Source organism: Carlito syrichta, unplaced genomic scaffold (assembly GCF_000164805.1).
Source record: "Carlito syrichta isolate Samal-C Ts95f unplaced genomic scaffold, Tarsius_syrichta-2.0.1 Scaffold302914, whole genome shotgun sequence".
Classification (NCBI taxonomy): Eukaryota; Metazoa; Chordata; class Mammalia; order Primates; family Tarsiidae; genus Carlito; species Carlito syrichta.
Window position 1 is genome coordinate 393488 of NW_007247010.1, and position 27781 is coordinate 421268.

At 35.9% G+C, this 27781-nt stretch overlaps 1 pseudogene; it reads left to right on the forward strand.

The window, feature by feature from the left end:
* The first annotated feature begins 20499 nt into the window (after positions 1 to 20499).
* Positions 20500 to 21108, forward strand: LOC103259606 (annotated as a pseudogene).
* The last annotated feature ends 6673 nt before the right edge of the window (positions 21109 to 27781 follow it).

The window sequence follows — 27781 nt, forward strand, 5'->3', positions numbered from 1 at the left end:
TGGCTTGTGATGGGGCTGGGCGCCTCACCCAGTGCAGGGACCCGGAACTCCGAGGGGTGAGCACTGGCGGCGACTTTGGGCCACGTGCCGGGTGCTTCTGCCAGTGATGGAGCCTGTAGTGCTGAGGGGTGGGCGTGGAGGTCCTCCACGGGCTGCCACGGCCTGAGACTGGGTTGGGCACCCAGCTAGGGAAGGAGCTGGCAGCGGCTGGGTGCCGGGCAGATCAGTGTAGCCAGCAAGGGAACCCAGATCTCCACAAGGTGGTATCCGAGAGCCTCCACAGTCAGCAGTGGGTGGCTTGGCGCTGGGTGAGATGGTGTAGCTGGGGAGGGAGCTGGGAGCTCCACGCAGCCGGGGCCAGGGCCCCCTGGGGCAGAGCAGCAGCAGCAGCAGAGGGGCCACGGTAGCCGGCTGTGCGTGGGACCCAGGGTCTCCAGACCTCGGACCAGTGCGGCTGGCAGTGGGCTCAGGGCTGGGGGAAGAAAACAAGAGTCTGTATGGGAGCTCACTTTCAGAGAATCTCACATTCCCACCTGAGCCTTCGCCATCTTCAAACATTAATTTTTCTAGACAGGTTTTGCTTGAGAAAACCAAATAGCCAAAGCCGACTATCCTGGAGATGCAAGATAGTAACCAATTCACAACCTTAACACAAATCCTCTCTTTGTGAGGTTGTCAGTTTACAACCCTTGCTTCTTATGCGTATCCTGGAGATGAGACCATTTGTTCTTTGAAAATCTGTTTTTGCTGAGTACAATCTTGTAAACTCCAAAGAAAATGTATAGTCATTCAACTCGACCACCTCCCTTACCTAAACTAAGGTATAAGACCCCTCTCCTCCCTCCCTGGGGTGCTCAGCCTGGGAGCGTTAGCCCGCTGAGTCACATCGGTGCTAATAAAACTGCTACTTCCTAAGATAGCATCAGTGTCACCGCCTCTCTGTGTTCTTGCAACAGCAGCATTGTTTAACTAGTATAGGTTTTGTCATTTGGTCCGTCAAAAAGCTGATGCTATCTCTCATTGGATGGTTTTGTTGGGTCTTAAGAGACCCTCTGTTGGAGTCATCTCACCTTCCCAGAAAATTCTCTTAGGAAGTCCATTTCAAGACAGTTCAAGTGGCCCATGTGACATACGCATACATCCCCACTCTACCAAGTTGTTTCATTATAGCTTTGTCTTTTTTCCTCCACCATCACAGGTCTTCTTATCCAGCCTCCCCTTTAGACATTTGTTGGAATTGAGTAATATGTCAATCTCCACAGCCTTTGGCACTAGGTGACAGGGGAGCACCCTTTTCCTGTCTCTCAAGCAGACAGTAGTAGAAAAGTCATAACATAATCAATTCATAATCAATTATGATTATATATAATTATATCATATAATAATAATATCATAATCAATTATGAGGATAACTGAAGACAACCCAAATGGAAACTGAGGCTTTTTACTCAGAGCTTTGCTATAACAGAGAAGTCAGCCGCCATCACTTGTATTTGTTAGAGACTCAAAGCAGGTGGGGGAGTGGGAAAGCCTTCAGATATGCTCTGATTTGAGACTGTCAGTGTGAGGAAGCAAGAGAAGGGCTAACTAGAAGTGGAGCATCTTACGTGATGGGCTTGAGGCACATATTTGGCATTCTCTTGCTAGTGCTGAGTTGGAAGTGGGGGCACAAAGTAAAGAATCTGACAGTCACTAATCAAGTCCTGATTGTTCTGATTGCTACAGAGGCTGTGGTTTGGCTTCTCCAGCTGATTGTTGCAGATGTGAGTCGGAGTTCTTTTGACTTGTATAGTCTGGCTATTATTTATTTGTATATTTAGTCTTCATAATGCTTCCTGTAAAAAAAAACCTTGTCCATCTTCACTAATCTTTAAGCCTTTCCTCATCAGTGTATGTTGAGAAAAAAAATCACCTGGTTAATTTGTAGGTGCTTCTTTTGAGTTACCCTTTACTTTGAAGAAGAAAGTCTGGTATCTTTTTAGATAATTTGTGGATAGTGAAACATTTAGAACATTTGTTCTAAAGTTTAGAACCTCACTCAAAAACTGAGAAAATAGAAAAGTCCTACCATAACATCCTATTACATGGGTATCAGTATAGAGGACTCATTTGAGAAGCTCGGCAGCAAAAAGAGGAAGACAAATTGGATAGTAGTTAGAATGAATAGGCAAACAAGAGTACCTTTACTCCTCCCTTCTCTTCCTCTCTTCCCCTCTCCTTCCTTTCTTTTCCTTTTTTTCTAAGGCATAAACTCTCATAGTAAAGTCCAAGCTCCTTAGCATAACTAGATCCTTCAACCTCAGTACTAGATCCAACCTTGTCATGCTCATCTCATTTTCTGTTGCTCTCAGACACAATCTTGTATTTCTACTGCTAGTAGTTTCTGTGAAAGTCAGCATAATAAAGATGACAGGGAAAGACTATGAGATACCCAGATTAGAATAGTATCAAGAAAATCTAGAGGGGCCTGTTAAGAATATGAGCTGGCTTCGTTTGCCACATCAGCAATTGCTGCAACAATTGCCATTTCTTTTGTTTCTATACAATAAAATAATAAAAGTTTCAATTTCTTCCCCAGAGTGAGGACAAAACTAACTTCTTTGGTAAATTGTTGTAAATACAGTATGTAAATAGAGTACTTCACTTAAAATTCCAAGGAATAATTTCAGAAACTATCAGTCTTAGTGGGCTGGGCTATGATTTTGAAATGAAATGAAGATCCTCATCTTTCAATGAGTGAGAGATGCTATAAGTTGAGACTTATTCTTGACGCTGTGTGACTTTTACACAATATATAAGTATAGAGATGGTTGTCATCTAAGTAGCAATTAGGACAATATATTATAATGTATCCCCAAGTTTTTTCTATAATACAATCCCTGGCAACCTAAGTGGAATACCTGTAGATATTAGCTCAACAAACGTTTTCCCACTTTTTTGTTTGTTTGTTTGTTTTTGAGTTGGAGTCTCACTCTGTCGCCCAGACTGGAGTGCAGTGGCCACTCCCAGCCACCGCAGCCTCGACCTTCTGGGCTCTGGCGATCCTTCTGCCTCAGCCTTCCAAGTAGCCGGAATTACAGGCGCGCGCCACTACACCCAGCTAATTTTTTTTATTTTATTGTAGAGATGAGGTCTCGCCTGCCCGGGCGGGTCTTGAACCGCAATGAGATGAGTGGAACTCAGGCAATCCACTCACCTCAGCCTCCCAAAGGCGCGGGATAACAGGCTAAGCCACCGAGCCCGGCTTGTTTTCCCACTTTAAACATTATTTTGAAAGAAAATAGTCCATTAGTTTGTTCATCACTTCTGAAAGGCTATCCTAGAATGCAAATAACCTATTAATACAATCAGTCAACAAATATTTATTATCACAATACTATGAGAAAGGGATTGGTAGTAGTGGAAAACTGTGGAGGGGGGATGGTAGGATTGGCAATAGTGGGAAAGCAGGGGGCACACCTCATCAATGAGGGTACTTGCATAATGAACATTTGTATACCTAACCCTGAATTGTACCCCATATCTTTAAAATTAAGAAAAAAATAAATATTTAAAAAGGACAGGTACCACTCTAGGCTGTGGGAATATGGGAGTATATAAAACAGAGTCCACATTTTCAACGAGCTTTTAATTTGTCATAGGGATTTTAAGAAGTGAAAAGAGCCAAGGAGAAGATAAAATGTTGAAATGTTATTCAAAGTGAGTGAGAAGGTTGCTTTTACAAAGGTAAACTCTTCACAGTTGCATTTGAATTTAGACTCAAATGAAAAGTAGAAGGCAGACAAGTAGAGATGTGGAGGAAGAACATTTCAAGTATTAAAAAAAATGCCAATGAAAGTAGCTGATGTAGTTAAGAGGCAGAAAGGTCAATGTGGCTGGAGAATAGTGAACAAAGGGGAGAACAGGGATGGGGAGAAGATGAAGACGAATTATGTAGGCAATGACATGTCATGTAGGTTTATAGGCCATGGCAAGGACAGTGGATTTTTTCTGGATTGTAAAGGAAACGTTTTGGGTTATTTTAAACCTAGGTGTGACATGATCTGAATCACATTTTAGAAAACTCACTTTGGCTTCTGTGTACAGGATGAACTATTCAGGAGGTAAGAGTTCTCCGCAGCATATGATGTCACTACCTTAAGGTTTATTCTATTATATGACCAATGTAGAGGCTGCTGCCATTATTAGGGGGAAAAAAATGACAGATGAACAGTATTAATGACAGGATATACAGGGGGTACCAAACAAATGTAGACACATTTTAAGTACGACATTCACTCAAAATATGGCATTAATCAAGTGAAAGCTAACATCACCATGCAGGACAAAGAAAACGGTGGGAGCACTGTTGAGTGAATATCATACTACACACACATTGCTACCATAATTTAATACAACTTTGAAAAGTAATACATAGATACATATCTTAAAATGTATACACAGGCCGGGTGCGGTGCCTCAAGTCTGTAATCCCAGCACTTTGGGAGGCCAAGATGAGGGGATTGCCTGAGTCTGGGCAACTTGGTGAGATGTCATCTCTGCAATAAATTTAAAAATTGCCAGGCATGGTAGCACGCGCCTGTAGTTCCCTCTACTTGGAAGGTTGAGGCCGAAGGATCGCCTGAGTCCAGCAGGTCAATGCTAGGGTGGCCGTGAGCATGCCACTGCACTCCAGCCTGGGCAACAAAGTGAGACTCTAACTCAAAAAATAAAATAAACTGTATACCTTTTTTTGGCACCCCCCTCCCATATTTTAGAGCTAGAGTTTATAGGACCTACTGATGAATTGGATGCAGTTGTATGCTAAAGAAGAATCAAGGAGGTTCTTAAGATTGGAGCCCTAGCAGCTGCATGGATAGGAGTCTTTCACCCATGCTGGAATACAGTGGGATGCTCACAGTCACTGCAGCCTTGACGTGCTTCCACCTCAGCCTTCCTAGTAGCTGGAACCATGGGCATGTGCCACCACAACCGCTAATTTTTTATTTTTTGTCTGAGTCTCTGTCACCCAGACTGGAGTGCAGTGGCATGCTCACGGCCACCCCAGCGTTGACCTGGTGGACTCCAGTGATCCTTCCGCCTCGGCCATCCAAGTAGCTGGAACCACAGGTGCAGGCCACCAATCCTGGCTAATTTTTTGATTTATTATAGCGATAGGTCTTGCCAAGTTGCCCACAATGGTCTCAAACTCTTGGACTCAGGCAATTCTCTCGCCTCTGCCTCCCAAAGTGCTGGGATTTTAGGTGTGAGCCATCGCGTCTGGCGTATTCTCTTACCTTTTGAAACTGGCATCATGATAATGAAGAAAGCAATATCTTACCTCAAATCTTCTTACTCTAACTCAAAATTCTTTTCACTCCACTACTGTCCTCTTATTCTTCAGCTGCCTATTTGCTGCCATTTATTGAACATTCTTCAATTGTGTAACTAGTTTGCAAACATGGCTGCAGTGTTTCATTTTTCCAATCAATCCCAAGGTTTCCATGTGTCTATTGATCTCTCTTATTCCTTGTTGTCCAGAGACTTTACAAATTTATTTAGTCCACATCCCTTACCACTCATGCTGTTTCTTCTTATCAGCTCATGATGTCACCATTGAAAGACTTGCTCTATCAATTTGGCATACACTAATGGCCAGGCTTCATGGAATCACTGTTGGGCACTCAGGTTACCACTTTTTAGCTTATATGCAGGGCCAGATATTTTTCCTGAAAGTCCAATTGATGTGCAAGAATAGTTGTGTCCACGTAAGTTTACAGCATCACCTACACTTTATGACCTAGTTCTGTACCAGGGATACCTGTAGACTTGCCACTTATGGTGATTTTCCATGTTACCCCTGTAACTGGTCCCTCTAATTGTGTACTAAGTACAGTATTATCTTTCTGGGCCCTCCATGAAAAGTCCCCAACTCCAGTTTTTCTAAGTATATTCACCCTAACTTGTATAACTATGAGACAACCACATTTAGATATTTCATTATAGACTAAAAATATATGTAAAAGTAACATACAACACCCACCATTAAATACAGGGGAGACCTGTTTTATTTTTAAGAACAGAATCCTATTTAAACTCTGACTTAACTGTCACCTTATTTCCATGTATTAGTACCTATTTTCTGTTTCTTCTCCATTTGTTCATTAGGCTTCTCATCTAGAATACACATTCTTTATAGGCATGTTCACATATTATTGATATCTAAATTCCTAGCCCCAGAATCTAAATAAAAAATTGTCAAAAGAGGAGAAAGATATTTTTGTACCAAAGTAGTTTGTTTTCTGGTATATTTATCATTAGATAGCACATTTCATTTTATACAAGATATATGGCTCACTGTTCATACTAGAGGAAACCACAGAAGCTGATCAGTCCTGATCTTTTCACATTTTGTGAATCATCAGTAAACATTATTATACCTACAAAGCAAAATGTAGTATACCGAGTAGTGATGTTATAAGCTCCCTAGAATGTCACATTCTCCTATCATTCAGTGTCCCCAAATAAATCATTATACTTCAACATCCTATTTTTATAACTTTTTCTTCATTAAGAAGTTGTCAAAATTATATATTTATAATTTAATGTAAAACATTATATTATCTAAAAGTTATATATTTAAAAATATGTAAAATTATATATTTTTCTGATAACAAAAGTGTTACATGCCTATCATATACAATACAGAACTATTTGAATACAGAATATTAAAGTAGAAAAGTAACTTTTTCATAATATCACCCCCAAGAGATAATTGCTATTCTTTGTTGTATACTTTTCTGGATTTTAAAATTCTCAAACAGCTATTATCATGTATTTTACAAAAATGCAGTCAGTTTTTGTATAGTTTGACAATTAAAAAAAGTCATTTGGATAGTTGTCTTTCCTTGTCAGCAGGTAAAAATAAGATTTATTACTTTAACAATTGTATAATATTTCCATAGCTCTGGTTTTAATTAGCTCTCAATTAGTGAACAAATAGGTTGTTTCTAATTTTTTACTATGAAAAAAGTTGTAATGAATACCTAATGTACATAAATCTTTCTACATTTGTGCAATTATTTCTTCAGAAACAATTCTGAGGCATAGTGTTTCTTCTAAAATTACCAATATTTTAATTTTGAATGTGGTTTTATTTTAAATAGATGCTTTTAGACTGCTTTAAATAAAGTTGTGTTAACTTACATTTCCATCACTAGGATGGAATGCTTCCATCACTAGGATCATCACTCATTTTAATTTTTCCAAGAAATATATCTCATTACTTGAACTTACATTTCTCTCATTAGTAGTCAGATCTTTTCATTTATTTGTTGGTTATTTGCACTTTTTCCGTGAATTATGTTTTAGGATTCTTACCCTTTTAAAATTCCATGTAGTTATTTTATATTGACTTATAGTGTTTCTTGTGACTTATGACAATTAATCCATTAATCATATGTGTTGTAAATATGCATTCCTAGCTCATTGCTTCTATATCCATCCTTCTTTAGACTATAGTTTTATGTACTCTTTTATTCCTAGGTAGTTGAAATTATCTTTTTTTTACAATTTCTGATTTTTATGTCAGGTCAAAGTTTAGAATTTTACCAACTTATAAATTATTTATCCTTATTTCTGCCTAGTATTTTATTCTTTTATTTTGCATTTAGTTATGATTTCATATTTAAGATAAAAATGATCCTTCTCCCAAACTTATTTTCTATGAAAGCATTATTCATTTCCAAGTAACATTATAGTAGAATATAGAACTTTTGGTTATTACTTCCAGAATAGAGAAATATACTTGTCTCTCAATATTCACGGGGAATTGGTCGAGGAACTCTGTGTATGGCAAATCCACGGATGCTCAAATCCTGATATAAAATGAAGTATTAGTATTTGCATGTAACTGGCACACATTCTATACTTGGTCATCTCTACTTATAATACCTAATACAATGCAAATGTTATGCAAATAGTTGTTACACTGCATTTTTAGCAAAAATGAAATTGAATTTTATTGTTGTGTATTTTTTCCCCCAAATATTTTAATTCCTTGGTTGGTTGAATCTGCAGATGTGAACATGCAGATAAGAATGGTCGACTGTAGTTAAAGTTCACATCTGAAAGCGCAATACTTCCAGAAGAAAAATGGTGCAAATTGGAGTTAAATATTAATATTTGCTAAAGTTTATAAAGGTAAAAATGTTTTGTTCCTTACAATCACTGGGCTTTTCGATCTCCTGCTGAGTGTTTTGTAAGTTGGTTTAGTGTAAGCAGGTCAGTTTAACAGATCTTAATTAAAGGCCTCTATTTCGCCCAGTACTGGGAATACAGCAGTACAAAGGCCATGTGAAAAAGATTTGCAGGAGGGTTCTAAAGAAAGAAGCTTCCTCAACTCTTCAAAAAAACTTTTTGTCTCTCTTCTAATCATGAACAGGAAAAGCATTTACCTTTGAGAATTTGGTAACCACAAGACACCACAAGGGGGAGCCAACAGTAGATCTAAACTGAGCTGACAACCCCCTCACAGCCCCCGCAATGGATTTCAGAATGTACAAAGGGAAAGAAATCTGCTGTTAGATGGGGATTTTTAGCTGCTGGATCAAACCTATCCTGATCTATCTTTAAACATGCCATGTATTCGAACCAATATACTCTTGTAATTGTCAGCTAGGTTTTGCTACTTACAACCAACCACTACAGTAGTTCTCTTATGTACCTTTTTAATGTTTTCAATATATACAAAGGGAATTACAGTGTACTTAATATTTGGCAATCTATTTTACATATTCAACATATGTGTTCCTGACATTTATCAATGTTAATTATATGGCTCTAGCTCATTCGTCTTAAATGCTCTGTAGTTTTCCACCAAAGGAAGATACCACATCTTATTTAACCAATAACTTACCAGTGGAAATTTGTATTGGTTCCAGTTTTTCCCATTACAAACAATGCTTCAATAAATATCCTTATGTCTCTAATTAGAGTTCTTCTATGATAATAAGACTAAACAAGAAATTTATGGTCATAGTTTGTGCTCATTTTCAAATGTATTGAATATTGCCTAATTCCATTATTTAAAAAAACCTACCATTTTAAAATTTCTATGTATTATAAAATTGCTTTCCAAAGTAGCTTACCAATTAACACTTCCACTAATAATCCAAAAGAGGAGTAAACATTAGTCCATATCTCTGCTTAACACTTAGTATTATTAAAATTGCTACATTTTGTTAATCTGACGGATGTAAAATGATTTTTCATTATTGTTTTATGATGGAGGACCTAGAAAAAACAGAATTTACTTGTAAAAAAAATTGTATATTTATTCCTACATATTTTTGTAAAACTAATCTACCAGTGTCTGGTTTGATGTGGAATTAGCACTTCAGTCTTTAAACTTTAATCATGTTCAAAGTACTCTTTTGCAATAGATCTGTTGAGATGCTTTTTCCACTGCTCAAAACAGTTTTTGAACTTGTCAGTTTTAACACCTTTTAGTACTTCTGCTGTTTTTTTGTTTCACCTCTTCCACATAGGCAAAATGTTTCCCTTTGAGGATTTTTTTCATCCAAAGAAACAAAAAAAAGTCACTTGGGGCAAGATCAGGTGAATAGGGAGGTTGGGGCATAGGGTCATTGCTGTTTTGGGCCCCAAACTGCTGAACACTCAGCACAGTATGGACAGGTGCACTTTTAAGTCACCCAACATGAAACCGACAAATGTGTTGAAAGAATCTCCAAAAAAAATTTCACTGAAGCTGAATGCAGCCCTCACAACAATGCTAGGTGGTACACTGATGCCAATGAAGTCCTAGAACACTTACCTAGCAGGGGAATACTGTACTACAAGGGGCAAATCCTCCAAAAAAATAATTCTGGGTGTTTTGGGTCCCCCCTCGTAATGTTTTTGTCCAGATTACTAGCGATATTACTATCTTTTTAATAATCATTACTATTCTTTCAATTTCTGTGATTTGCCTGCTTATATCCATTGTCTATTGCCTACAAGAAGTTTATTTTAAATCTTTTTTCTATTAAATATAATAGTTTATTGTATATGTATATATTAATGCTTTGGCTTTTATATTATAAATGACTTTTCCTCATTTGACAATAATCTTTCAATTATGTTTATAAAAATTTAATTTTTTACTATTTAGAAAAGGCACAGCCAACTGACAGCCTATGGGTTGCATGTAGCTCAGTACAGCGGGTAATGTGGCCCCACAAAATCTTTTAACATCATGTGTTTTTTAGCATTTATTTCCTTGTGACTCCATATGCAGTTCCGTTTTCGAAGCTCACAATCACACCATATTCATGATATCACTTTTTGGCAGCACATACATTTGTGCACCACTGTTTTCAATTATGAAGCACATGAAGAGCAAACTTTGAACAATCATTTCTGATGAGCATCTTGAGAACTCACTAAGAATCACGACCACTTTCCTTGAACCAGACATTAGTAGATTAGTTTTTTTAAAAAAGGTCACTAGTTTTATATTGTTCTAATTTTTCTAAACTTTATAATAAAAGTATAAAAAGAAAAAGAAGTCGTATTATGTGTATACACTAACCACAGTATATAATTTCTGTGAAGTCCAAGGCAATTCCTCTTTACTCGATGCAACCCAGGGAAGCCAAGTGGTTGCTTGATAGAGTCCAGGGAAGCCAAAAGATTGGATACCTCTAATTTAGAAGAACTTCACTGTAAAGCAATCTTTTTCAAAACTTGTTTTTGATCTTAGTTAAAACAGCCTTCTCTACTCTGATATAATGAATGTATCCTCATTTTTTAACTTAACAACTTTAAAGCTTTGTTTTTCACATTTAAAACTTTAATCCACCTGAAAATTATTCTTGCTTAAGGTATAGAGAAATTATTGTCATATAATAAACCAATCACACCAACACTTTTCTCCATTTAATTTGTAATGCTTCATTTATGATACACAAAATTTCTTATATGCTTTTGTGTGTTTCTGAGCTTTCTATTCTAATTCAATTATCATTTTGTCTGTGTCTGAACTACTATCATGATTTCTTGTAAATATTATGGTATCTTGTTGCTATGTGGTAAGACAAGTCTAAAATTGTGTTAGCTATTCATGGTGCTTTACATTCCTATATAAGTTTTAAAAACAATCCATTTCTATTAAAATATCTGTGGGGATTTTAATAAAATTTAATTTATAGATTAATTCAGAAAATAGACACCTTACTGATATTATTTCATTTTATGCGCAAAATATGTCTTGTAATTTAGTTAGGACTTCTATCATATCTTTCAATAATATTTTATAATTTTTCCAAAAGAATCTTGCTCACCTTCTAGGTTTGTTCCTGGCTACATTTTTGGTTGTTGTTGCTTTTGTAAATTGCATCTTTTCAAGTTACTTTTTATAGCCATTGTTGCTAAGTACATAGAAAAACTGTTAATAATTCTATATTAGTCTTTTCAGTAAGTTAGCTTAATTATCTTATTTGCTTTAATAGGTGTCCTTTAAATTCTTTTGGATTTTCTATTAGACAATCATATAATCTGAAAATCACATTTTTCCTCTTCTGTTGTAATCCCTACACATCTTATTTATTTTTACTTATTTTAATTTATTTAAGTCTTTTTGTATATGGTGAATTGAAGCAGTGATAACAAGAAACTTTGACTTGTTCTTGTTAAAGCATACTTGTCAAAAGGTGAAATCATGACTCTCATGCAAATATAAAATGAATATGTGTCAAGGATTTTATTCAACTTATTAATTAATGAAGGAAATAGAAAGATGTTAAAACTGGCTCCAAAAATACTTCAGAGGTAAGTATTTATCAACAACTTAATAAAGGAACTTTAGGATAAGATTACCAAGTTCAATACAAAACTGGTTAACATACAGAGCAATAAATCTTACTTTGAGGTTATATTTTCCACTGAACAGAAATTATTTTCAACTGTACCAGAAAAATATCTGCAAGTTAATTTCTGCATCGACAGAACTGTAAAACAACATAGGCAATAGAAAAATCAACTAAAGGCACAAATCCAGAACTACATTGAAAGAGTATCTAGTATTCTTTTTTGCTTGTTGCTAAGTTTTGGATGATTTTTCTGAAACTTCTGATTTTAAAGAAAATTCTTATAAAGTTTACCATTAATTATGGTGTTGGTGAGCTTTTGGGTAAATAACTTTTTAGCAAACATTTTATTTCTTTTTCTACTCTTTGGAAAATTCTAGAAATAAGATATAGAACATATATTTTTCTCAAAGTCATGGTTTAAAAAAAAACCTGTAAAACTATATTTGCCTGATTTCATTTTGCGGAAGAAATTTTTACTACTGATTTAATTGTTAATGATTATTTTATATATATATATATTCATATATGTTACATATATAAATATGTTATATATAAGAAATAGAATATATGTGTTATATATGTTTGTATATGTGTAGAATATATTATATATATTATATTTCTTCTTGCTCTATTTTGATAATTTGTATTTTCTTGAAAAACAAATTTTAAACATTTTCAAATTTATTGATATAAAGTTTTTCAAGGTGCTCTATTGTAATTTTGAAAACATCTATTCCTTTCATTTTTCCTAAAATATTTATTCATGGCTTTCTTGTTCTTTTGATTAGTTTTAGTAAATAATTTTTTAATTCATCATTTAAAAATCAATTGGCTTTATTAATCACCTGCCTTTAGATTGGTTTACTATTTATTAATTTGTGTACTTTGAAAAACTCTTTTTAACTCAGTTCATAACTTGACATAAATGCTTAACTAATATGAGTGTCTCTAATTTTATAAAAAGATATGTACTTAAGGCTATAACTTTTATTCTTAGTAATAATTTGACTCTACTCCATAAGATTTGACACCTGATTGTTTAAATATCTGTTCTATTTTTATAGTTTTAACTTTTTTCATCTTTAGCCCATTAAAATTTGTGTAGATTGTCTTTGAACTCTTTTTAAATTCAGCTTCCAAAATTTAAGTAGTATTTTCAAGTTTAAAAATATTTAATTAAATCAAAATTAGACAATATAGTATGCATATTATCAATATTTCAAAAAAAATTTATGGCCTTGTATGTAATAGTTTTTGGAAAAGACTCATGTGTGCTATTTGTTGGGTACATGGTTTTCTTTATGAGAGTAGTCATACATGTGTGTGTGTGTATATATATGCTATATGCAATATAATTTCTCATCTATACTCTATTAGTAATATAAATATGTAATTTAATTAGCATAAATAAATATATGAGATTACTATATAATATAAATACAACTACTATATAATTTGTAAAAATTAAATAAAATCTGATAATTTTATTTTTTGATTCTTCTATAACTTAACTAACCTTTCTTATCTCCTTCATCAATATTTTTCTAGAAATTTATTAAAATCTTCCTATGATCATCTGTTTGTTTATTTCTTTTTTTTTTTTTTTTTTTTTGAGTTGGAGTCTCACTCTGTCACCCAGACTGTAGTGCAGTGGCCACTCGCGGCCACCGCAGCCTCGACCTGCTGGGCGCCGGCGATCCTTCTGCCTCAGCCTTCCGAGTAGCTGGAACTACAGGCTACCACGCCTGGCTAATTTTTGATTTTATTATAGAGATGAGGTCTTACCTAGTTGCCCAGGCGGGTCTCGAACCCACGGGCTCAGGCAATCCACTCACCTCAGCCTCTCAAAGGCGCAGGATTACAGGCTGAGCCACCGAGCCCGACTGTTTATTTCTTTCTGTAATTCTGTGCATTTTGCTTTAATAGTTCAAAACTGTGTTGTTTGGTGCAAATAGCTCATATATTGTCATCTTCTTGTTGGAATGTTCTCTGTATTTTTATGTTGTACCTTTTCCCTTATACTTTACATGTTAAATACTATTTTTATCATTTTGATATTGATAAGCCTATGTCACTTTCTTACATTTTGCAATTATTTTTCCTTATTTTTACTTTAATCAGTTTAGACATAGATATTTTATAGTCTACATCCAATTACTCCATAATATAAAATCCCCAAATGTTTTGTAATTTTATGCTTATTTATTCTATTAACAAATATTAATTAAGTTCCTATAAGTGCCAGACTCTTTTTCTTGGTGCTGAGAACGCATAGGTGTGAAAAACAGATTAAATTTTCTGTTTTCAATGGAGACACACAATTAGCATAATAAATAAGTAATTATGCTATATATAAGATGACAATTCATATGGAAAAAATATAAAGCAGGACAAGTGGACTTGGTAGTTCCACAGTGACAGTGGGAGTGGTTGCCAAATAAATGGAATAGCCATATTTGGTGTCATTGAAAAAAATACTGTTTGAATGCCGGGCTCGGTGGCTTAGCCTGTAATTCCGCGCCTTTGGGAGGCTGAGGTGAGTGAATTGCCTGAGCCCGCGGGTTCGAGACCCGCCTGGGCAGAGAGACCTCATCTCTACAATAAATCAAAAAATCAGCCAGGCGTGGTAGCACATGCCTGTAATTCTGGCTACTCAGAAGGCTGAGGCGGAAGGATCGCTGGAGCCCAGCAGGTAGAGGCTGCAGTGGCTGGGAGCGGCCACGGCACTCCAGTTTGGGTGACAGAGTGAGACTCCAACTCAAAAAAAAAAATACTATTTGAGCAAAAACTTGAAAGAGGTGAGAAAGAGAACTATGTAGCTTTCCAGGAGAAAAGTTTTTCAATCCCTAACAAGAGACAGTGACTGGCATCTTCAAGGAACAGCAAGGAGACCATCATTGCTGTAGAAAACAGCTTGAGGAAAGTAGTAGCAGAAGTCAGATAATGTAGTGCATATAGCAGGCAGGCAGACTGAGTAGTATCTTGTAAGACATAGCAGGTAGTAATTGAATTGTAATATTGTTTAGAAGTAGATCACAAGTGTCAAGGGTGGAAGCATAGAGAGCATTCAGGAGAATATTGCAGTTATCTGAATTGAAAGATGATGTAGCTTGAACCAAAGTGGAAACAGTGGAGATGACAAGGATTGATTAAATAAAGATTATGTTGAAGGCACAGCAATAAGTTTCCCTAAAGGACCAGGGTATGGAGTGTGAGAGAAAAAAGCTAACAATGCCTTTGAAGTTTTGGCCTCGCAATTTACAAAACTCAATTTCTATTAAGCAAATAGAATATATTATTTGAGAGTGGGGAAAAAATAGTTCAATAATGGACATGTTGAATTTGAGATGTCTGTTAGACATCTAAGCGGGAATTTCAAATAGACAATGGGGTACATAAAAATGGAGTTCCCAGGAGAGGTGAAAGCTAGAGAATCATAGTTGGGAATTCATGACATAGAGATGATATTAAGTCATAGATTGGATGTGATAACCATTGGGGGTATGTATAAATAGAGCAGTCCAAAGAATGAGCCCTGGGACACTCCAGTGTTAAAGAGAGAGGCTGTAAAGAGAATGAATCAGCAAAGGAGACTAATAGTAGTAGCCTGAAATGTAAGACAGGAAACAAGAGAAAGTGAAATTCTGAAGTTAAGTGGATAGTGTTTCAAGGAGATGAAAATGACCAGTTGTGTCAAATGCTGTGTGAGGTAAAGAAAGATGAGGACTGAAAATTGACCCCTGGATTTACGTATACGGAGATCAGTTAGGATGAAGTGGCTGGGGCAAAAGCCTGATGGTAAGGGGAATTGGAGTCATGAATATAGACAGCTTTTTCTATGAGTTTAATTGCAAAAGCATACAGAAAAATGGACCAGAACCTGGAAGGGGAAGTAAAGTCAAGAGACCTTTCCTCCTGTGTGTGTGTGTGCACACATGCAAGTGTACATATGTGTTTTAAGATGAGAGTGATAGCAGAACTTTTCCTGCTCAAAGTGACCCAGAAGAGAGAATAAATTGATGATGTAGGTGAGGGAAAAGAGTTGCTGAAGTCTTCAAGTAATCAAGAAGGGAACATGTCCAGTGCCCAATATGAAGGGTTAGTATGGGGTCAAACCACAAAGCTTTCATCTACAGATAAAGAAGAAAGGCTGGGAATCTGGCTCGTGTGAGTAGATATAATAATAGAAGTTTGTGGAAAATTTTTTCCTGCCTGTCACAACTCTCTCAGAGAAGTAGAAAGCAAAGTCATCATCTGAGAGGATGCCCAGGTTGAAGAACAATAAAGTACAGAACGCTGGTGTAGAAGAGTGGAAGAGGAAATGGACTAGGGATGTGTAGTTTGATCCCTTGACAGCATTTTGGGGCCATTTGAAGTTAAAGATCAGGAATTTAATGTGAGAGCAGTCAGTGTTTCAGTGTTTTTTCCCAGCCATGTTCAGTTGAAGCATACAAGGGCAGAGAAGGCAGTGGATTTAACTAGGATGGCAGTTCTGCCAAGTGAACATCACAAAGGCAGAAAGGGGCAATGGCGAAGACAGCGAGTACCTACTTGTAATGCCTGGCCATGGGATTTAAGCTGGGTAAGAGGGGAGTAAGGATATCCAGGGAGTGCAGGTGAAAGGATTGTTGTGTTCTGGGTTCTAAAGAGAGTTAAACTGGAAAGATCCATGAGTTCGTTTTATTTTATTTTATTATTTTATTTTATTTGAGTTGGAGTCTCACTCTGTCACCCAGACTGGAGTGCAGTGGCCGCTTCCGGCCACCGCAGCCTCGACCTGCTGGGCTCCGGCGATCCTTCTGCTTCAGCCTTTCAAGTAGCCGGAATTACAGACATGCGCTACCATGCCTGGCTGATTTTTTGATTTATTGTAGAGATTTGGTTTCTCTGCCCAGGCGGGTCTCGAACCCGTGGGCTCAGGCAATCCACTCACCTCAGCCTCCCAAAGCGCGGGATTACAGGCTGAACCACCGAGCCCGGCCATGAGTTTATTTTAAATAGGTACTCTTTGTGACAATCTGTATGAAAAATATTGGAATTGTGTAATTCCAGAGAGGGTTTTACCACCTGGATCTACTTTTTATTCTAATTTCTCAGTTTGAGTGTAAATTTTTAACTCAAATCTGTATGAAGGCAAACAGGGACTTCAATTTTTCAAAAGAGACTGAAAAATTCAATTCAGAATTCTAAAAATCATATATTTTATCCATAAACATTCTAATATGACTCTATAAGTTACTTCAGAGATTTTAAGACTATTTTAGAACTATTTTTTAGCACAATCACAATACTATCATAACAAAACAAAAAAACAAATTAACATTTTTTTAAGATTATCAAATATCTAATCAGTGTTCAAATTTTCATTTATCTCCTATATGTCATAATTTCAACAGTTCTTTTGAATCAGGATCCAAATAAGGTTGTAACATTGCATTAGCTTACATATCTTCTCTGTCTCTTTAAATCATTAGGTTTTCCTTCCACCTTATGTTTTCTTATAATTCTTATAAATTGGGTTCTCTTTTTTTCTAATTGTTGATGTAATTTAATATGTTTTCCTGTCTCTTGTATTTCCTATAATCGAGACAGATTTATGTTAAAAACTTTCATGTGTGGCAAATTGCACTCTTCCATGAAGAAGACATAATTTTGCATGTATCACTTTTTGTAATGTTAGCAGTCATTTGTGCTCAATTCCTAAATTTATTATGTTTTTCTATTAGCAGATTTTAGCTTACTAAGGAAATAAATACAGATTAGTCATTTTATCATATTTCACCGAAGGATTTTAACTTATCATTTCATTAACCTCAACGAAAGAAGAGTTGCTGCTGTTGTTGTCATTTCCAAGCTCTGGCCTAGGTAGACTGGCCACATAGATGCCTAAACAAATGTAAATAATTTCAGAATTTGAACCAATGCACTCTTGCTGTCATAACATCACAGTGGACGTATTGGTAACAGGCTAAACTCAGCTACCTCAAAAACTCCCAGATCTTTGCAAAAGTAGTAAGAGATGCATTGATGACTGAAGTCAAAACAAATGCTGAAAATGCATCTGGCAGCAGTGTAAAATGCAGCAGTGTAAAATGGCAAATGTAAAAAAGGAATAAAGTATTCTAACTATAGTGTGAAATATTAAATTTTCAAGGTGGATATATATGAGCACATATTATAGCAGACTAAAACGATCTCACTCCATTACATAAGATGTCTAAATTAAAGTATAATTTATTTGTTAAAAAAAAAGCACATAATTTTCTTTCTTTTTTTTTTTCTTTTTGAGTTGGAGTCTCACTCTGTCACCCAGACTGAAGAGCTGTGGTCACTCCCGGCCACCACAGCCTCAACCTGCTGGGCTCCGGCAATTCTTCCACCTCACCTTTCAAGTAGCTGGATCTACAGGCGCGCGCTACCACGCCCGGCTAATTTTTTGATTTATTGTAGGGATGAGGTCTCGCCTGCCTAGGCGGATCTCGAACCCACGGGCTCAGGCAATCCACTCACCTCAGCCTCCCAAAGGCGCGGGATTACAGGCTGAGCCACCGAGCCCGGCTATAATTTGCTTTCTACATTGGAAGAAATAGAAGAGACCAAAGCATAATACCAACTCCCTTATGATATATCCTTATGATAAATATTGATTGGGACAAAGAAACTGGTAATGGAACTTTGAGTTGGACAGAAGAATACATAGAACATGAAGAGCCAGAGAAGGAAGGTTTTGAGGAAATAAAAGAAGATAAGTAATAAACCTGAAAAAAGAAAGCAAGCAAAGGTTAAAAAATGATTCAACCTGATTGGGAAGTAGCTTTGCAATATTTACCAAGCAATAAAAATATTAAGACTTTTTGGCCTAGTTTTTCTGCTTCTAAAAAACAATCAGAAGAAAAAAATCTGACATTTCATGTTGGAGTTGTTCAACATGTGGTTTATAAGTATAAAAGTTAAAAATGACTACCTTAATACATATATCTGGAAAATTATTAAATACCAGCATATAGTATGGTACTCAAAAATTTTTTGTAAAATAATTGATGTCATGGGAAACTGGTTATACTGTAGTGCTCATTATTTTGCATATATCTATGTAGAAAATATGCATATAATATAGCATCAATGAGTGTATATGATGCTAATAGATATATAATGGTGCGCCATGATGTTAAAAAGTGATGCTAAAATTAAGAAATAACTTCTGAGCAAAAACATCAAATTCAGTCACTTTCAGTAAAAAATGTTCTAAAGATAAAGCTGAGGATGTGACTGGAAAGTCTTCAGAAAACTCAAACATACAGACTAGGTCTAACAAGCATATATTGTTTTTCCCAGGCAGTCTCAGCAGAAGCCTAAAGAAGGTTTATTTCAAAAAGATTTGTGCATGTGGCTTTTGTCTAATGAGGCAAACCCTGATAAGATTCATGGAAGACAAAAATGTAAGAGAATTGTCTTGTAGAAACACTACTAGCATGGACTGAAAGGAATAGAAATGGCACAAAATGGCACAATATAGAGGATAATATATCTCATCACATAAAAAATTGTATCCCCATAAGAGGTGCCAGAAGAGAATTTTCTAAATATCAGGTCTGTTTCTAAATAGTGGGATCTTAGGGTAATGTCTTTGTTTCAAATTTTCCATGATTGTGAATCACACAATCACAAAATCACATTGATGATTCCCCTCCCCAAAAAGCATGAAAACAAACAGAAAGGTAAGAAGTCGAAACATGACCAATAGTATCTATTTTTAAAACTTTTTAACAAGATGAGTATATTTTATGTAGTTCTTGCACAATTAAATATAACTTTAAAAGTTAATGATATTTTCATAATGATATAAAACTATGTTTAATTACAGATCAATCAATAATTATGTTCTTGGTCATTAAGACTGAAGCCATGGATGGGTTATTAACCATTTCTCCTTCTAGCTATTATTGTAACTCCCTCTCATTGGCAAGCTTCTTGAATGTATGGTCTATGCTTTAGCCTTAATTTATTTACCTCAATTGTCTGTGTAAGCTCCTGAAATCTGGTTTATGTCATTCTATGCTTCTGAAAATGATATTCAGTTGTCATTAATCATACCTCATTCTATGCCATTGCCCAGACTGCTTTCTAATTAACATTTTCTCAGCATGTGTACCAACCTCTTTCTTCTTAACCTCATAGAAAATGGAGAATAAAAACCAAATATTTTCAGAAGGGGAATAAACAGGATTCTGTTTTTAGAAAAATAAAGCATAGTGGTAGCAGAATGACCGTTTGCATTTTCTTTTTCTGTGAAATTTGTCTCTTCATAACCTGTGTCCACATGTTATTATTGAGTGTTGGTGTCTTTCTTATCAACTTCCCTGAACTCTTTCCATCAATTATTATTCAAGATATTAATTTTGTTTTACATGTGATGAATTTTCTCCTAGTTTAATGTCTTCTGGTTTTATTCTTAACGTCTTTAGGTCTTTTTTGTTTGTATGTTTTCATGATGAATGTAATACATAAAATTTCTTGTAACAAAGTCAAACAATACAGACATTTATAAAGTACAAAGCAAAAGGTAGGATAAGACAGTATAGAAACCCATTCTTGTTTCCAGGACCAGTGAACACCGTTTTTGCGCTTAGCTCCCTCTTCCTGGCCATCCATGAGCTCCCCGGTTCGTCAGAATTATTCCACCGACGAGGAGGCTGCCGCCAAGCGCATGGTCAATCTGCATCTGCGGGTCTCGGACACCTACGGCTCTCTGGCCTTATTTCACTGCGACCATGTGGCACTGGAGGGCGCGGGCCATGTCTGCGAATTGGCCGAGGAGAAAGAAGCACCAGGGCACCCAGCGTCTCTAGAAGATGCAAACCCCGAGCGGCGGCTGTGTCGTCTTCCAGGATGTCCAGAAGCCGTCTCAAGATGAGTGGCGTAAAACCCAAAACGCCACGGAAGCTGCCCTGGCCCTGGAGAAGAATCTGAACCACGCCCTTTTGGATCTTCATGCCCTGGGATCTGCCCGATAGACTCCCATCTCTGTGACTTCCTGGAGAACCATTTCCTAGATGAGGAAGTGAAACTCATCAAGAAGATGGGCAGCTACCTGATAGACCTCCACAGGCTGGCCGGGCCCCAGGCTGGGCTGGGCCGATGGGTTTCTCTTGGAAAGGCTCACTCTCAAGCACGACTAGGAGCCCAGCGACCTCTGAGAAGCCCCTGTCAAACTCTCAGGGCTTCTGGCTACCTGCCCACCCCCAACCCCCGCCACTAGCAGGTTTTCAGCCACCCTGGAGCCCTCTTCTAAACCCTGGACGAAAGGGAAGTAAAGCTTTTGGGGGGGAGAGAAGAAAAATTGCAATAAATTTCAGTGGCAAGCCGGGCTCGGTGGCTCAGCCTGTAATCCCACGCCTTTGGGAGGCTGAGGTGAGTGGATTGCCTGAACCCGCAGGTTCGAGACCCGCCTGGGCAGCGAGACCTCATCTCTACAATAAGTCAAAAAATCAGCCCGGCGTGGTAGCGCGCGCCTGTAGTTCCGGCTGCTTGGAAGGCTGAGGCGGAAGGATCGCCAGGGCCCAGCAGGTCGAGGCTGCGGTGGCCGGGAGCGGCCACTGCACTCCAGTCTGGGCGACAGAGTGAGACTCCAACAAAAAAAAAAAAAAATTTTTTTTCAGTGGCAGTTGAGAAATAAACATATTCCACTAGGAATATCTTTAGTCCACTAGGAATTTAATGAACTTACAGGATTTTAATTCTAGTCTTTGGTCCATAAAATTATAGGTCAAAGCTAAATACAAGAAATGCTGCCTGCTTGGTTCTTATAGGAGAACTATGCCTTTGTATTATAATTGATTAGATAAATATTTGAAAAAATAAGTGAAACTGTAATACAGATTTGAATACGTGTGCTTGCACCCCAAATTTAAAATATTTTTGTGCCCTCAACTTTGAGTAAACAACTTTTTAAAGTTTGAGTGAACTTTAGGAAAGTGAACTTTTGGATGGATAATTGATATTGAATTATTATTGGCTTCAGGACTATTTTCATTATGCTATAGTTTAGCAGCCAGATACAGATTAGCATTTATCAATAAAGATGACTTTTACTCTGTCAATAATGCTTAGAAATGGGCTGTTAAAATTGGTCTTTGTTAATATCAATGCCTGTTCTGACTTTTAAAATAAAGGTCTAGTATTTCCATAGTGTCTTTGCCATCTAATGTGGAAAGGAGCACTTAAACACCCCATGTATGTTTTGATTCTCTTATTGAATTATCTACTTATAGAATAACTTTTCTCATTCTTTGGAATGCAATGTACTAAATAGAAAAGGTAAGACAACTTTATGTGGCAAGTGTTAAAAACTCTTGAAATTACTCTCAAGCAGGTGTTCTTAAATCCATGCTAAAAGATTTACCTTCATACCGGCTGTGTCTGTGCATTATCTGCCTAATGTTTCTCACCTGAAAGTCTTCATGTTCTAGTCTCAATTCCTTTGCATGTAGCCTAGTTTTTTTCTTTCTAGAAGTCTTTAGGATCTGTTCTTTGTTTCTAGTGTTCTGAAAGAGGATAATGTGTCTCGTTCACTGTTTTTGTTTTTTTTTTTGTTTTTTAGAATTTACTGAATTGACATGTTTAATTTGAATCTTCAGCTTTATTTACACTAGTTCTAGAATATTTTCTTATTATATAATGTGTTCATTAATAATATTTTTTGGTTTTTTGGCACTCCTATTATTAGGGTATTGGACATTCTTATCTAAGTTTCTTGACTTTTTTCTCCTATTGCTCTCTGTATATGTCTTTAAAATTTTTCTTCATTTTCCAGTTGCTTTATAGAATTTGTAAGCTTGACTCGCATATATTTAACTTCCAGGAGCTCTTAACTGCTGAGAATGATTATTATTATTATTTTAAAATAGCATCTCATTCTTGTTTCATGAGTGTAATATCTTGAAGCTTTCTCTTTGCATTGTTTTTGTTTCCTCTGAGCTTGTGGGAGTTGGTGGGGATGGAGTTATTTGTTTACAGTTTTCTTCACTTTAGATATTTTCTTCAGTAAAAGTAGAGAAATGGAACAGGGTCAATTTATTTCCCATACAGCATTCCCAGCAATTTCCCTGAATTGATCTCCTGTCTCACCTGTACCTCCATGTGCTGAAATTGATGTCTCCAATACCTGTGCCATTCTAAATTTCTGAGAAGGCAAACTGGCTTATTTATCAGAATTATCATCCCTACTTAACATTTAAGTTTTAATTCTCCCCTTTTCTGTAAAATATTTACTATGCATCCATTTGCTTTCTATTTTTATACATTGTTGTTGCAGTTGCTGATATCCTTTGGTTTCATTAAAGATAGACTTTATATTTTCATATTATTGCTCTTTTAGGGTGGTTTGAGGGGGTATTTTCAAAAGAAAGGGCTGCAAAATCATGTTTACTCTACTATCTTAAATCCCAAAGTACCCAAGATCTCTTTCCAATAATGTTCTATTTCTCTGGTGCTAGGGGTAAGCTTAATGATTCCCTGATCGAGACAATGAGATTTAAAGCCAGAAAAGGGATCTCGTGTGTCATACAGTGGCTCAATAGATATAGAAGAAAACTGGAAAAGATCAAATCCCATCAAAGTTTCTAAAATGCAGAAAATGAATAAATGACACATGAATTACAGTCTTTCCTGTTTGATAATGCCCATTGCTTGTATCTGGTTGATCACAATTAGATTTAATAGAAACATTATGCCTTTATTACAATATTAGAATTCTACAGCAAACCAAATGATGTGATTTGAAGTCCACAAACTCCCCGTCAGACTTAATTTTTGTTCATACTTGTTTAGTTTTTAGAAAAACAGAAAATTTGGCAGAGCTTTTCTGGCCAGGATGAAGCAGAGTAAAGAAAAAAAAATTATTTTCAAGCCATCCAAACTAAACTTACTCTCAACAACAGTGTTAGCTGGTACATTGATGCCAGTGGGTTCCCAAAAGATAATTCTAATTTTTTTTTTTTTTATCTCTCCTTGGATACTGCAAAATTTTGGTGCCAAGGTAAAGCCATTGTTTTCTAGGAAAACTTAAAGCCACAATCAGAACATTTTCCTCCTTCTTTTATTTGAAATGCTTAGACTGACAAAAAGGAGAGCTTTTGAAGCTGTTTGATAGGAATTAAAAAAAATAAAAAAGCACAATGCTTCAATGTAATGAGATAGTTGAGCCACCACATTTTATGGATGAAAAATCTCCATCTCTTTTCTTCTTATATTGCGCTTTCATAATTTATCTGATAACCCATCATCACTTTTCACCAAGACTCAAATCTGACGGGATATCAGATAATATTACATTTTATTTATTTTGACTTCATAGTTAAGTCTCTTTCTTTGTCCTTTTTGTGGAAAAATATATGGAGTACATATTCAAATTGTATCTTGAAATTATAAGTTGAAGAGAAAAAAGAAGTTATCAGTCTGATGACTATTTTTTTTCTTTAGTCTGTTTATAGTAAAAATATTGCTTTCTCTACATTATTAACAGGAGGAAATGAGACTTTGGTGAGTGAACTCTGGGGAATAAATCATCCCAGATAAAGGTATTCCTAATATTAGAAGCAATATTTTATTATAAAATGGGTTTTACTAAATCAGAATTTATATTTAAGAGAAACTTTTTATTGACTAATTAAAAAATTATTGATTTGGATTTAATATAATCAATATACTTTATGTATACACTGGGAAAATTAGATGCATCCTGTTTTGTCTATTTGTTCTAATATGTGTAACTTTAAAAAAATACCTTAAAAGCAATTTAGTCATCAAAAAAAATTAGTAGTTGTCTATAGCTACCAATAACTGAATGTGGGTGAAGTTTATATTGAAAACAGGCCTTACAAAAAATTCTGTGATGCACACATACGTACACATACTCACTCATATTTTATTAATTAGTAAGCAAGTAAAAAAAAAAAAAAAGCAGTTGATATACCTAGTCATGTAAAACTGAGTACATTCACCCTATCCCCACTCTAGCTTTTCCTAACAAATTTTGTATAAGAGGTTTACTAGAGGCAGTAGATATATATATTCCCAGAGGAAATATTCCATTAACTTTATCACCTGCATGAAACAAATAGAATACAAAGAAGAAATGGACATAGTGTCATTTAAGGATCAAACTCAGTCATAATCACTACAGATACTAATACAAGATTTACTAGATACTAAAGAAGCTAAATAATTTATCCTGTGGAATGGAATGTCTCACCTTCCAGACTTTGTCTTAAATCCTTCTGATGTCATTTACTTTGTGCCTCTACCCCAGCAGTGACCATAATCTAGAATTCAAATCCAGAGCCTTGGTTAGAAGTCATCACGAATGATACTGTGTTTTTCTTCATACATCACATCAGGAGACACCTGATTCTGCCAAGACAGAATTGAGGAGGTGACAGTCGAGTGAAAGGTGTGCTAACATTACTTTTTTAGTCAGAACTATGTAAACCAAGTGAGACATATATGGTGTTGGCTTTTGTTTGTGATGTTAATCATCAGTTCCCTTCCATTAGGGCACAAACAAGGTACATTTCTTTCTTGTATATTGATGTGGATTATCTACTGCTACAGGCTTCTCCAACACAGTCTTGTCGTTTCTTAAAATGAATTATCCATTTGTAAATGACTTATTTCTTTGGGACGTTATACCCATAAACTTTTTGTAAAGCACAGATTTCACCATTCTTCCTCCCAAGTGTCACCATGAATTTGATGTTTGTTCTTGCTCAATTTAAGCAGAATTCATGTTGCTCTGATAGAGACTCTTTTCAAACTGATGTCTTATCTTCTTAGTGTCTCAGACTAGATCCCATTCAGATATGTTATAGCAAGTTATTACAAGTTTATTTTGGTGCAAAAATATTTTGAAACCCATGCATAATTTTTTTCATAATACACATTTTCCATGAACTTTTTGGAGATCTTTTATAGTAGTGATTTTTATAACATTTAACTTCTATGCTTAAACTACAACTTGTATTTATAAGACTATGGTTTGTCTTTGCGAATGTACAGAGTCCACTTAAAACACAAAGATTAGTTATTGTCTAAAAATAAAAAACTGTGAAACCTCAATATAATGTATGAAATCTGATAGTTAAAGAAGTAAATTCAATATTCAACTAATGGGTGGTTTATTAATTGAGAAACACTAAAATCCCAATCAAGATATAAAGTTTAGCTTAAAACACTAGACAGATGTAAAACATTACCACTAAAGTTGCTTATAGAAAATATTGCAAACAGAATGGCCATTTCAGGAAACCTTCAGACCTATTGTGGAGGTAATCCATAGGAATTTAGAAAGATACAATTTAGCATGAATATTTCAAATCACCTTGGACTATACCTGAATATGTCTGAGGGAAACTCTACAGAGAACCTTGAATAATTTGAGCCAGTCTACCCTTCTCTTCTTTATTAGCAGTCTGTTATATTCTTATGGGAAATTGGTGCTTTTCAATGAAGGAAACACTGACTCAATCTGCTACCAAGAGGCACTTCAGTCATCTTTGCTTCCTGATGCACGAAGAAGAGTAGAAAGCAATGAGGTAAGAGACTAGGTAAGGCATAATATTAGTAAACTGAATATTTTCAATGCATAGTTTTCACCCTCATACAAGGTTTAGTTTATGGAAAATGATGAAAAGTAAAATCTTTTTATGGTCTGGATCCAATTTGCTTTTGACAGATTATATATCTTTGGAAAAAATGTGACCAAGGTCACCAAGGTCACAACACTTACCAAATGCCACCAAGGCAACCAGAAATACAGATTATTCTACTCTATTATCATGGTCTGAGGTCGTGTTAGCAGGCCCCTATGAAATTAGAATTTGAGAAATAATTGTCTGCTCCTTGCCTGAGGGCACTCCTACTGTGTCCAGCAAATAGCAGGCACTTGATAAGTATTTGCTACCTGTCTTAGTGACTTCTCCTTTCACCTTGATTTACCTTCGGAACAAATAACTTAAATGGCATAGATAATTTCTTGAAAGTAAAATTAAAATGAGTGTGGGTAAAAGTGATTAAATACTAGTACACAGGTACACATTGGTTAATTCACTTTATTTCAAGGTTCTAATTGCATACGGCTTTCTGGTAACTTTCTAGATCATTACATACATTGCTACACCCATCTTTCTCTCTACCCTTCCACCACCCACCTTCCTCTGCCCTCAGACACATACACAGTCATATATCTCACCATAATCACATACCAAAGATTTCTCTCTTAATCTCATGTAACTGAGGGGTCAAGATTCCTTTTGTTTAGACACAACTTATTTTTCTGGTACTAAGTTAGAGCTGCTATCCCACAGTCTGCTCAAGACTTGATTAAATATTATCCTGTCTAATAGTCTGCTTTTAAAATTCCTCTACATAAACTCTTCTTGTGCAGTAGACATTATGCCCATTCATAATCTCTGAACTGTCTCTCTTTTTTTGTCTTTTATGGTCTCACTAAATCTCGCTTATTATTTCCTGTTCAAAAATTTTTTTCTGTTTACTCCATCTACTCTTATTCTTTTTTTTAAACATATGTTTTATTATAAAATTGTGGGGTATGGTTAAGGGTTAGGTATACAAATGTGCATTGTTCAGGCACCCTTGTTAATAAGGGGAGTCTCCCCATCCCCAAACAGATATTGACTACCGTTAGTCCCACATCCCTTCCCCTCCCTACACCCCCCATAGTTTCCCACCACTGTCAGTTCTTTTTTTATAGTATCATGGCAGATGTTCAAGGTCCACTATATGAATGAGAACATGTGATACTCTTTGTTTCTGTGAGAGATCACTCAGTATAATAGACTATCCAGGTTGCTGCGAAATTCATGATTTTGTTCTTCTTTATGGCTGCGTAGTATTCCATCATGTATATGTACCAC